This window comes from Arvicanthis niloticus, chromosome 8 (assembly GCF_011762505.2).
Source record: "Arvicanthis niloticus isolate mArvNil1 chromosome 8, mArvNil1.pat.X, whole genome shotgun sequence".
NCBI classification, from domain to species: Eukaryota; Metazoa; Chordata; class Mammalia; order Rodentia; family Muridae; genus Arvicanthis; species Arvicanthis niloticus.
The window spans coordinates 2,188,645-2,200,777 of record NC_047665.1 but is presented as its reverse complement, the minus strand read 5'-3'; the positions used below and the strand labels follow the sequence as shown (position 1 = coordinate 2,200,777).

General features: G+C 43.6%; 1 protein-coding gene across 12 annotated transcripts in view; it reads left to right on the top strand.

Annotated features, from left to right (window-relative positions):
* Positions 1-12,133, top strand: part of Aopep (aminopeptidase O (putative)) — a 305,721-nt gene that overhangs the window by 18,133 nt on the left and 275,455 nt on the right. For 10 of the 12 annotated variants that reach the window (XR_013111995.1, XR_013111994.1, XR_013111996.1 and 7 more), the window contains exon 2: positions 10,646-10,806. The exons of 1 other annotated variant lie outside the window; for it this stretch is intronic. The gene's annotated coding sequence lies outside the window, so the exon portion shown is untranslated. Of the gene's footprint in view, positions 1-10,645; positions 11,349-12,133 lie in introns of all 12 variants that reach the window. One more of the 12 variants, XM_076938857.1, reaches the window with a different exon arrangement.

Below are 12,133 nucleotides of genomic sequence, written 5' to 3'. Positions count from 1 at the left end.
AGCGTCTGGAAACAATAAGGGATAAGAAAGAGCCACAAGTCATTTCCCTCTTTGCTTAGTTCTCCTTGGAGCAGGCTGGTAGATCTGTCCTATGTCTGGCACCACAGAGGTGCCAGGCATTAGTCACAGATGCTTCACATGGGACCAGGCACAGACCCTGTGTCACGTCACCTGCTGGCTAGTGATTTCTGCAGAAGCAGCTGGCCCTGTGTGTGGGCTTGGGGCGGGTGATAATGTCCAGGCAGCTCAGGCCAAGCTCCATTTGGAAGCTGTTCTAAACCTTCCGTTGCACTACACTTCTTTCCTTCATGGGAAGATGGCTGTAGGTAGCCCAGGCCCTGCCTGCACCCTGGATCAGGCCTTCAGGAGAGCTTGGCATACTCTGTTGTGATTGTTCAAGGGATCTGTAAAGAGCCTGTTCACCTGCTTATCAGACACTTGACTTCTCCATTCAGAGCATGACAGAATGTCCACACCAGGAATCTGAAGGGAAGACGACCATCCCAGTCCCCTTCTTTCCCTTTTGAGGAAGCTGACTGCTTTCGACTCCCTTCGCTACCCACAGCATATTCTCACAGCCTTCCATCCTTGCCATGATTTAGGGAACACAGTCATCCTATGCTGTGCTGAAAAGCACTTTTCTGAGCATTTAATTTCCTTGTCACTTTTTTCTTTTTTCTTTTCATTTTTTGGTGGCAGGTTCTCTGTAGCCTAGGCTGGCCTAGAATACATTATGTAGCCTCGGCTAGCCTTAACCTTACAGTAATCTTCCTACCTCAATTTCACAAGTGCTAGAATTATAGGCACCAACCACCACATCGCTCTTTATCCATGCCACTTAAAAATAATAGGTATACATTCAATTCCAGATAAAACTATTTTTATCAGGGTTTCTCAAGTTCTGTACTATGATTTAAAGTACATTGTGGCAATATTACATTTATTTTAGGTATTTTTATGTATGGGAGGAAAAAAAACAAGTTAGCAAACCCAATGTATGGTTTATGCTTATTCCTTCCTAAGGTGAAGAAAACTAAACAATTCAGTTATTAGGTAGATGTAGGTTAGAGACAACAAGAAAGCGGCCGACATGCTGAGGGTGAGAAAGAGTGGCTGACATTTGAGGAATGCTGGTTTAAACACACACAAGGCTATAAAGTCTTAAACATTTGTTTGAGATTTGTTTTTATTTGTGTGTGTGTGTGTGTGTGTGTGTGTGTGTGAGTGTGTGTACATGACTGCAGGTACCTCTGGAGCCCAGAAGAGGGTATAGGATCTAGAGTTCAAAGCTACTATGAGCCTCCTGACTCGAGCACTGGGACTCAAACTCGGTTTTCTAGAAGAGCAGCAAGCACCCTCGACCCCTAAGCCATCTCTCCAGCCCCTAAATAAAGGTCATTTAAAAAATATGAAAACTTGAAATGCTATGCCATGATGGAAGGAGATAGGAACTTGGCAGCTTGGTGTTCTCTCTCTCTCTCTCTCTCTCTCTCTCTCTCTCTCTCTCTCTCCCTCCCTCCCTCCCCCTCCCTCCCTCCCTCCCTCCCTCCCTCCCTCCCTCCCTCTCTCTCTCTCTCTCTCTCTCTCTCTCTCTTTCTCTCTCTCTCTCTCTTTCTGTGTGTGTGTGTGTGTGTGTGTGTGTGTGTGTCCCTTCCCCAAGACAGTGTTTCTCTGTGTAGCCCTGGCTGTCCTGGATTTTTTTGTAGACCACGTTGCCTTCAAACTCACAGAGATCTGCCTGCCTCTGCCTCCCGATTGCTGGGATTAAAGGTGTGTACCAGCACACCTGGCTCATGCATGTCTCTCTTAAATACTTCTTAAAAGTACAAGCAGACAGCAGCCTTCAGCAGCAGCATGTGCATGCTGTATGAGGGCTTTGCTAATATCTGAAGGGCACATAGAGAATTCACAGTAACTTCTGTTGATGTTGAAATGGCTGCCCTGTCTGTCTGTGTCCCCTACCCCAGCTCTGTAATCCTGTGGATCTTCACCTTAAGGTCTAGTAGCTTCAGCGTGCCCCCAGAGCTGCACAATGCTCACCATAAGCTGAGGACACTTTTAGGACCCCAGAAGGGATCCTTGTAGCCTGTGTGGTCGTTCCTCATTTCCCTCACTCCTAGTGCATGACATCTGTTTAGTTTGCACACTGTCACTACGCCAGCTTGTGCATTTGTGTAGCAGAGTTAAGCAGGATGTGGCCTTTGTGTCTCACTTTGCTCTTAGCACAGTGCCTCCAAAGCTCATCCATTCTGAGCAACTATCGAAACTTCTTTTTTATGACTGGATAATATTCCTTTGTGAGACAAGAACACATTGTGTGTGACCAGTTATCAGATGAGGAACATTCTGGTAGGTTCTCTTGTTTTAAAACAAATATATTGTGGCTTTTCCACAGACTATTCTATAATTGTGTTTTAGAGGGCTTGTGTTTGGGAGGAGAAATTGGCATTTGAATCCCTATCTTTAATTTCTTTTTGCTAATAAAATATGTTCTAAGAGTTGGAATAGCTGCTATCACTGTGTAACAGCAGCTGTTACTAACACTGGAAATATTTCCACATTCTATTCCAGCTTCAGTTTCACAATGAGCTGCTTTTAAAATGAAATCTCTCACATTTCTAGATAATCTTACTAAAAAGGCTATATTTTTTGTCTATATTTTTAATTTTTTCCAATTTCTTTATTTTTACTATGCTGATCCCTATAACCCAACCTAATTACTCTACACATGTTTCCAGTATGAATACTTATAGACAAAAATAAATCACATTATATCTTCTAACAGTTTTAATGTTTTCTTATTTTTATGCATCATCACAAAACTCTCTGGGTGGTTTGATAAATCTTTAACTGTCAACTTAGATCTTTCACTTTGAAGCTGCATCAATTGATTTATATCCAAAAGATCTTTGGTGGCTGTTGAACTTGGGTCCCTGTGGGCAGACCACATCAATGTCTCCTTGTCTCAGCCTTGTCCTCACAACTGAGCCCACTGTTCTGAAGGCTTTCAAAACCATGCCCCGAGAACAGGGGTGTGGGGGAACTGAGGGGCTTTCCTGCTGAAGAAAGTCAGGTAGCCTCTTTGGTACTCAGAGGTTCTCTGTGGAAACTGGATTCATCCTTTTCATAGTTGTTAGCCAGCAAGGCTGTACCTGTGCTAGGTAGAAGCAGGACTAAAGAATGGGTTTATTTCTAAATTTCTCCCTTCTTAAACACCTTTGCACTATCATCTGACTCCCAGAGTGACCATTTCAGTGTCTAGTAGGAAGAATGTCTTGTGAATTGTGTTTTGCCCAGTTGAGATGCATGGAATGTCACATTATGACAGTCCATGTTCTGAGCTGGGTTCCAGCTCTAGGCCAGTGGAATGTAAGCGTGATAGGATACAATGTTGCACAGTGAAGTTATACTAGATCACATCTAAAACATACCTTTTCTCTGATAGGTGTGAGGTCTTGTCACTCCTTATATTTAGGGGTTCAGCGTCATATCGCTGGGTGGCAGGCAGTAGGTGTGGTATTGGATGGATGGAAAGACAAAGTGGTGGTTGTTTGCATTGTCTTTCAGAGGCACAGGGCTGAATATGTAGCTATGCCACAGGACTGCAGCATCAGCACTGTTTAAAATTGTACCATCTAGGTGAAAGAAAAGAACATAATAGACTTCAACGAAATAAGGAAAAGGACAAGAATCCCGAGATGAATGAGATGGCAGCTTGAGCTGCACCCGCATCCCAGATCATAGTAACATTCAGTCTCATGGAACTGAGGTGTGTGGCCCAAATAAGTTCACTCTGGGTAGTTGTGTCTACCAGAGTGCTGAGACCCCTCCGGCTACACCTTACTGAAATGACTCCTCCACCCCCGCAGAGGTGGGGCCACCCTTGCTCCCCACCCTCCATCAGAAATCCATGCTTCTCTCTATTCTCAAGACTGGCTACTGGTTGCCCATACTTTGCTTAACTTTCCTTTAGGGCTAACAAATGTAGAGTAGTTTAATGATTTGACACTTTGGAAGTTGTGCTTACTAATTCTGAACTCAGCTAACAGCTGCTGAGACTACAACCAGGACATCAAAGTTGGCTTCTGTGCCATGCTGGACATGAACCTCAGCAGGCCTTTCTTTCTGAATGGGTCTTCCCATGAAGACCCCTAGACACCTCCCCACCACAAGCATGTGGTTTGCATTTCATAGTCCTCATGTAGGATGCTTTTCTATTTCTGTTTTAAAAATTTCCCCATAAAGGCCAGGCATGGTCATGCACATTTACAATCCCAGCACTTAGGAGGTAAAGATGTGCAGGTCAGAAGCTCAAGGCCAGCCTGGGATACAAGAGATGTTGATTAAAACAAATAAACAACAAAATGAATTGGGGATATAGCTTAGTTGGTAGCATGCTTATGACCAAGCATTCACAGAACCCTGACTTAAATTCTCAGGACTGCACAGACGAGATGTGCAGCCATTGCTTGTAATCCCAACCACTAGGGAGGTGGAGACAAGAGAATCGGAACTTGAGGCATGAGCTCACATTGCCTCCATAGATTTAGTTATTAGCTGTGTGACCTTAGGCAGGTTGTAGAGTTCCTGTGCTGTAGGTCTCATCTTGTATGATAGTAGTGACATCATGGTTGCTGTGAATGCAAAGTGGGGTAAGGTAGTCAAATGATTAGAGCAAAGCCTGGTACCTAGCTGAGGTTCAATGGCAGCAGTTATCATCAGTGCTTTTAAGAGGCAAGTTTAGCACAGAGGAAGCGTTCCTTTGTGAGTTTAGGAGGTCAAGACTGTGGCACATTCAGATATATGGTTGATTAGATAGGCTTTGAATGTCAAAGTTTGTATTTTTTCTTTAAAATAAGGTAATATATTATTTCTTCATTTCTCTCTCTCCTTTTGACATGGAACTGTTTTGCTTGGGGATCTTGGCATTAGGGATATAGGAGATAAGAAAGACTGGGTATAGGCTGTAAACTCAGAACAGATTTAAAACAGCACTAATGTAGAACAGGCCCCACATTTCATGGCTTAGTAAAGACCACAGCTAGACAATCTGAGGTCCATCCCCAGGAACCACGTAATAGTAGGAGACCCCAAAAGTTGTCTTGTCTTGTGGGTGTGTGGAGGTGTGGTGTGTGGTCCCCACAATTGATATTTTTAAAGTATTATTTTATGCTTGCTGCATGTCCCCCAGAGTTCAGGTAGAGCAGCCAGTCAGTTGGTTCATACTTTTATTTACCTTAAAAGAGGAGCCCATACAGGGTCACACTCCCGCAGTTTCATTCCAGGCCTTGAATTTAGCTGGTAGATACCGTCAGTCTGCAAATCAGCACCTAGAGAAATCACAGGGAAGTAATCAATCATAGGAAGCAGGCCTCTAGGGGGAGGAAGAAGTAGTGTCATCTCATACAGGGTGATCAGGATGGTTCAAGTTGGGCTTGGCTTGGTGTGAGCATTACTGCACTCAGTGTAGATGAGCTGGTAAGAGAAGCTAAAAGAGAAGAACTAAAAAGGGAGGAGGTGGGACAGGACAGGACAGGACAGAAATTTGGAAGCTGCCATGTTTGAGGGGAATAATAAGAAATTCGTTGGCCACCCTTGGTGCAGCCTCTGATGCTGTAGCCCCTTGAGAGCTGGGATTATGGGTGTGAGTCTCTGTGCCTGGCTCGTAAGTATTGAAGTGGGTTGAGAGTTAGTGGCGGGGCAGTGCAGTCTCCTTTCCAGAGCTCATCTTTCCCCCTTTATGGTTGGAGATGAGCCCTTGGTTCTCTTTGCTTTTGTAATGAAAATCATGAGCTGCTGGTTTTCCATGTGACCTTTATGCAGGCAGGATGTCCTGGACTCCTTAGTGGGTGAGAGGGAATATTTTAGAGTCTGGTGCTTGACTCAAATAATCCTGGACCTGTATCTCCAAGCATCTACCTTCCTTGCCCGTGAAATAACAATATTGGGGACTGCAGAAGATAGTTCTCCCAAGGAAGGCATGGTGGGGTATGGAGTTGGGGATTGCATGGCCAAAAGCTGCTGACTTTAGGCAATTTAACTCTTTATTTAACTGTTTCCTGTTCTGTGGCCCCAAACCACTGGCTTCTGGCAATTTAAATCCTTATGATAGCATCAGGGGATTAAGAAAAAAAAAGGCTTAGTTACCTGAGATCTTTTCTTTCTGGCTCAAAGGCTCCTGTAGCTTTTGCCAAATGAGAAGCTCTGAGTTCATTAACTCTTCATGAGCCAGAGAGAAAAGAAAAGGAAGAAGAAAGGCAAGCATACACACACACACACACACCACACACACACACATATGGTGGTCAGCCCCAACCATCCGTTTCATCAATTTTACACGTGCACATGCATATTTATATACATACAAATATACCTACATATGTATGTGCATACTTATATGCAGACATATACATAGGCATATTGTATACACATATAGACACATATATGTTATGTATATGTGTATATACATAACAGTGTATGCATACACACACACACACATGTTATACTCAAATTGAGAGGTCCCCACAGACCACCAGGAGTCCAACTCATATGCAAAAACAAAGAGTCTTTATTCAAGCTTGAGCTTGGACCCTCCAACCTCTCCAGCATAATGGAGGGTAGGGAAGGTGCTGAGCTGGTACAAGCCTTGCCTATTTATCATGTTAACAGGGTGAGGGACTTTCCAAGTTGACAGTTACATGATTGGTTGACATTTGCTTGTACACTTCTGTTGGCTAGTAGTGATTTCAGCTTGGTATGAACAGTGGTTGTTAGTTTAATCAATCTATGTTAGATATTAGGTACTTTCCCCGTAGAAACTGATTGGTTGTTGCTAGGGGTAGAGTGACTATTTGCCCAGGGGAATTGTGATTGTTACCAGGGTGACATGGCTCCTGGAACAAGTTGGGATTTTTCTAGTAGCTGAGTTCATTCAGAGGGCAAGTTAGTCATAAAATGGAGTGAAGTGGAAACTTAAGGTTCCTTGGAAAATTAGTTGTGTTGGATGGTGTTTTGTGAAGGAATGTTTCAGTGAAGCAGACACAGGTGAAAGGATGTTTTACTAAAGCAAGCATGTGAAAAGACACATGATGAAGGGTTCTTCACTAACGATACTCATGTATTGGTCCACCTTACATATGTTATGAGCTCCGTTTGTTGGGACTCCATAGAGAGAAACGCATCAAAAAAATTCTAGTAGTATGTTGCGGCTTCTTGCCACTTCCTAGGACTCGGCCAATTGTCAGAGTGATGTCAACTGATACAGACTCACCTGGAGTTTTGCTAAGTCAGACTCATATGCTGAGGCAAGACACATGCTGAGGCAAAATTCTTGGAGGACACGTGATATTTGGAGAGAGTATAAATAGAACTCAATGGACTGTTAGAAGGGCTTGCTTGTAGAGCTAGCACTGCAGTGCTTCATTGTCTCTTGCCTTCGCTGAACTTTGCTTTGGTAAGAGAGGAACAGCTAGGAAGAACTCTTGGCTTTCCTGGATCCCAACCCCTCCTGTGGACTTGGCTGAGGCCTGGCTGTCTCTTCTAGGTCATGCCACTTCTGCTGACTTGTGTTTGCTACCCTGACTCTACCGAACTGGACTGCTGGTATATTCTTGAAGTATTTGCTAGTGGATCGAGCTGTTGCTGGCCTGTGAACTAAACTGTTGATTTCCTTACAATGCAGATTGTATGTGCTCCAAAGAACCATTTCTAAACAGGTCCACATCCCCTGTATCATAATAACCTTTCTTTTCCTCTACCTTTGGTGGGTGGTGGGCTAGAAGGAAGGTTAAAGCATTTAAGAACCATCATAAAAGTAGGCTTTGAAAAACTTAAAGTTACAGTGGGGTCAGAAAGCAATATGGAGTTTGTAGTGTTAAGCTGGGTCTTTCAACACACACACACACACACACACACACACACACACACAATTTGGCGGATGGAGCAGAGCCCCAAAAGTCACACTTTATTTTTCTCTCTGGCCTTTTAATACCTTCTTAGAGAAAAATTCTTTATGAAATTACCTTATAGATAAAATGTTACACAAAAGGACAGTTAAAGAAGGATGTCGATAGTAAGTTCAGAGAAGTGTTTCATTCTATAAGCTCATTACAAGTTCAAAGCAACAGTTTCACATGGCCTTGCTTTATCATGGTGCACACCTGTGGTTTTATCTTTGGACCTGACCTAGAATGAATGTTTTTCCTTGATTAAATTTTTCCTAAGCCTATTTCTCTTCTTAGTGTAATTTATGAAATTTCATTGTATTCCTTATTATGCAGCCTTAACTTACTATTCTATGAGGAGGGGCACATTCTATTCTTGACTCTAACTATATTATATCTTTCTGGCAAAACAACTAAAACCATCTCCTTAAACTTTCTTCTTAAAATCATTTGAATCAAATCAGGAATTTGATAAAGTCATTAATTCATCTAAACACCATTAATTCATCCAAGTTCATTTTTATGTTGATCTGAAGGAAATTTGCCCAATAGGGTGGGCTGATGACCAGGAATCGCTAGGCTATGTGATAGTGGCAGGAAAAACACATCAGCAGTGAGAAGCAATGAAGTCTCTCCAGAGTGTACCCACGCAGCCATGCAAGCTGGTGGGCCATTGTGGGTCTGTGGTGCGTGCGAGTGGGCATGGGTCCTGTTGGGCTGAGTTATGGTTCCCATGTGTCTGTCATGGCTCAGGGAGGCAGAAGCATGGGAATTCGACTGAGTTCACTCCACGCGGCATAGGGCAGATGCTGGGCTATGAGAAGCTGCAGGGCTCCACCTGGGCATGTTGATCTCAGTCTAAGATCTGAGGGGGCAGAGCTCTTGGGTCGGGGGGGGGGGGTGTCTCTGGGCTGAGGTGGCTGACTGGGAAACTGGTGGTCTCAGCCCTTGGGCACCCAGACACCACTGGGGACCGTAGAGGGACTGAGGCAGAGGGGGCATACAGGCTGGACTGGCCTGCAGCCAAGGGGGATGAGGGAGAGAAGCTCGGCACCCGCAGGGGAGAGACTCTTGGTCATTGGGACTCTCTTGGCTAGGTTGTGGCTGGCTCGACTACCTTGTTTGAGTTGGCGGTCTCCATGGCTGGAATACAGAGAGGTCCTTGGTGGGAGATTAGGTGGCGGCTCATTAGTTTAAGGCCCCCTCTATGGTTCTCCACAATGGGCCCCAGGTACGAGAAGAAGTCCATGGTTTTAAAAGGTTTATTGTCATGGCGGAAAGTGTATGTAGCTGTACCCTGTACCCCCAGGGTGGGCCTGAAGTTAAATATCTTTTGTAAGGAGGGGGGTCTGGGAAGGAATGCTTAATTGGCTATGCCCTCTGGCCTCTAGGTGTCTCATTAATATAGAGATCTCTTGAGGCTCTGCGGCCTGTAGTCATGCCTTCTACCTGTGGAGGGGCTGGTAGGGGTGTTGCCCTATGTGACTGAAAGACGTGGCTCAATGGAGGTCTTCAGCCTCCTGTCAGGAGCCTGGAGTCTGGGAGCGTGGCAACATGCATGCCGTCCCTTGCAGGGATACCTGTTGGGTCTCCGGCCATCTCTAGCCAGTGCTCAACCAGAAACCATGCTATCCTTTCACGATCCTCAGCCCCACAGGCCGTCTCCAGGAAACTCACTTGCTTGCCATAGTCTTTCCTAGATGGCTTATGTCAATAGGGAGTATGTTGAATGTACCCTAAGTACTCTGTAATTATCAATTATTTTTCTTGTAAATGGATCATCCCCAATGTATGGTTTCAGTGCTCTTTGTTAGGTTTGGCCTTTCTCTTTTTTTCATAGACTCACTTTGTTTTTTAACTAGCAAATAAAATTATGTGTCTCTGTATAAGGAAGAGTTGGCACTCTGTGAGCAGGTCTTTAACAGTTTTCACACCAAAAGAATATTTTCTAATTTTAAATATAAATATTTCATTTGAAATATTAGAAACCTAGTATGTCATCCACTGTTTTTTACAGCTGATAGTACCAGGAAATAAATACATCAGTGTTTGTCACAGTGTATCTAAGAAATCAGAGGCTGCAGTTGTGAGTGGTTGACCTCTGCAGCAGGTGTAGGGCTTGACAATGAAGTGGAAGAATGAAGGCTTCTTCCCTCTGGAACCTCAGAGCCCGCCTCACAGGAGTATTTTCTGATCGCCCCACTGTAATCCATTTTAAGTTATGTGCTACAGAATTGAACTGTGTCCTACCTCACAAGCATGATTCCAATCAAAGGGATTTAAAATAGATGGAAATCACTTATAGCCTGATCTTTGCAAGCCAGTACTTCTGATACCATGAGCATAAACATACCAGGCAAAGAAGAATGACCTCCTTGTGCATAGCTGTGATCAGAGTAGGCAGAGAGTCTGAAACCCATCCTGACAAGTCCTATCACGTTTCAGTAGAACTCAGGGTCAGCTTGTGCTAGTGGGGATAAAATACACTTGGCTTTCATGTTCAGTTCCCAGACTTCTCCACAACCCTTAACTGGCTGTCATGTTGTGAAGTCAAGGCCACCTGAAGGTGATCACCTCCTGACCCTGGCACAGGCTTGACTCTGCCCAAGCTCCTGCTTCATCCTCATACGTACTTTCTGAATTTCCCAGGACAGTCAAAGCTCTCTTGCTTATTATCTCTTGCTTACATTTTTTTTTTGCAGATACATTACAATGGGGTCTTTGACACACGGTTGCGAACTGCATGCAAACACTACTGTGCTTCCTGAAGCTGACTTTAACAAGGGAGTCAGCACAGTTCTCCCAGCTCTTCACCCATGTGGGCTTAGAGATCGATTGAGAAGTTGATGTGCTACTACATGTGGTAATCCTGCAAAGTGCTACATATTTTTATTTATAGTTAAGGGAATAAAGCAAAATCCCCCTTTGACTACATTTCCTGCATTGTTTACTCAGTGATAAATGGAATTGCCTCATGAGTCTGAGTTCTGCAATGAAAGACCCTATTATAGTTTATACACATGTTGGGGCGTGGTTTGAGTTACAGCTCCAGGGAGGATTTAAATTCTGAATATCCTGGTAGCTTTGGACACACAGTTTTCTGTTTCAACACTGTAAAAAGAAAATAAAGAACAAAGGGTGAAGGTGTAGGTTGCAGGGCTACAGCACAATCCATCAAGTGAGCGCAGCCTGAGTGAGCACTGAAGTTACAGCTGCTCCGAGCTAATGACAGTCCCATGTCAACTCATACAGCTTTAAAGTACACTAGCTTTATAAGTTCATCAGTGACCATCATCCCCATGCCTGGGAGGCAGGGAAGAGAGCTGCAAATTTCAAAGGGCCTTTCCCTCAGTGGGGGACCTCATCCTAACCAGTGCTCCTGAGACTTCCTGGAGGAGGGAGGAGGTATGTATTTTGGAGGTAGTATTAATCGTATATTGTGTTTGTTTTAAGTTAATAGGAAATTTCTATTTTGAGTAAAGAATATTAATTTTTACTCCACTTATACAGCTGCCATCTTGACAAGCATAAAAGGAGGGCTCAATGGTTGGCAGTATAAGGTTTAGCAAAGATAGACTTGAGGGAGCTTGCCCTTCCATTTAGCATTTCAAAGGTAGACTAGCCCCATTTCTGAGTATGAAAAGTCACTATGGAATGTATCAGGCTCTGTGTGTGGACTGTATTATTTTGTTCTGGCTACTTGTAAGATATATTTTCTGTTTTTTTTTTTTTGTTTTTTTTTTTTTTCCAGTTTGACAATGATGTAGTTTGGTTGGCTTCCTTTCGATTTATTATGCTTGCCCTTGTCAGATTTTTTGATCTTTAAGTTTATGTTTCATCTAATTTGGAAGATTTTACTCTTTTTGAGACAAGGCCTCCCTGTTCTGAAAGGCTGGCCCTGAGCTCCTATCTCCTGCCTTACCCCGTTCAGTGCTCTGTCTACTGGCGCGCGCGTGCACACACAGCCACAATTTTTAAAGATAAATGGTTACTTCTGAAAAAATGTATAGGTTTACCAAAAAGTTCCTTCCCCTAAGTTCTCTTGTATTATATATTTGTTAAATTTAAAAAGTTATCTTTGTATAAGCTTTTAACTATAAGCTATTAATGTCCTTTTATTACTTTCTGTCCTAGCACACTTTGCATCAGACATCTCCATTCTGCAACTGTCTCACATGTGCATTCAGAGT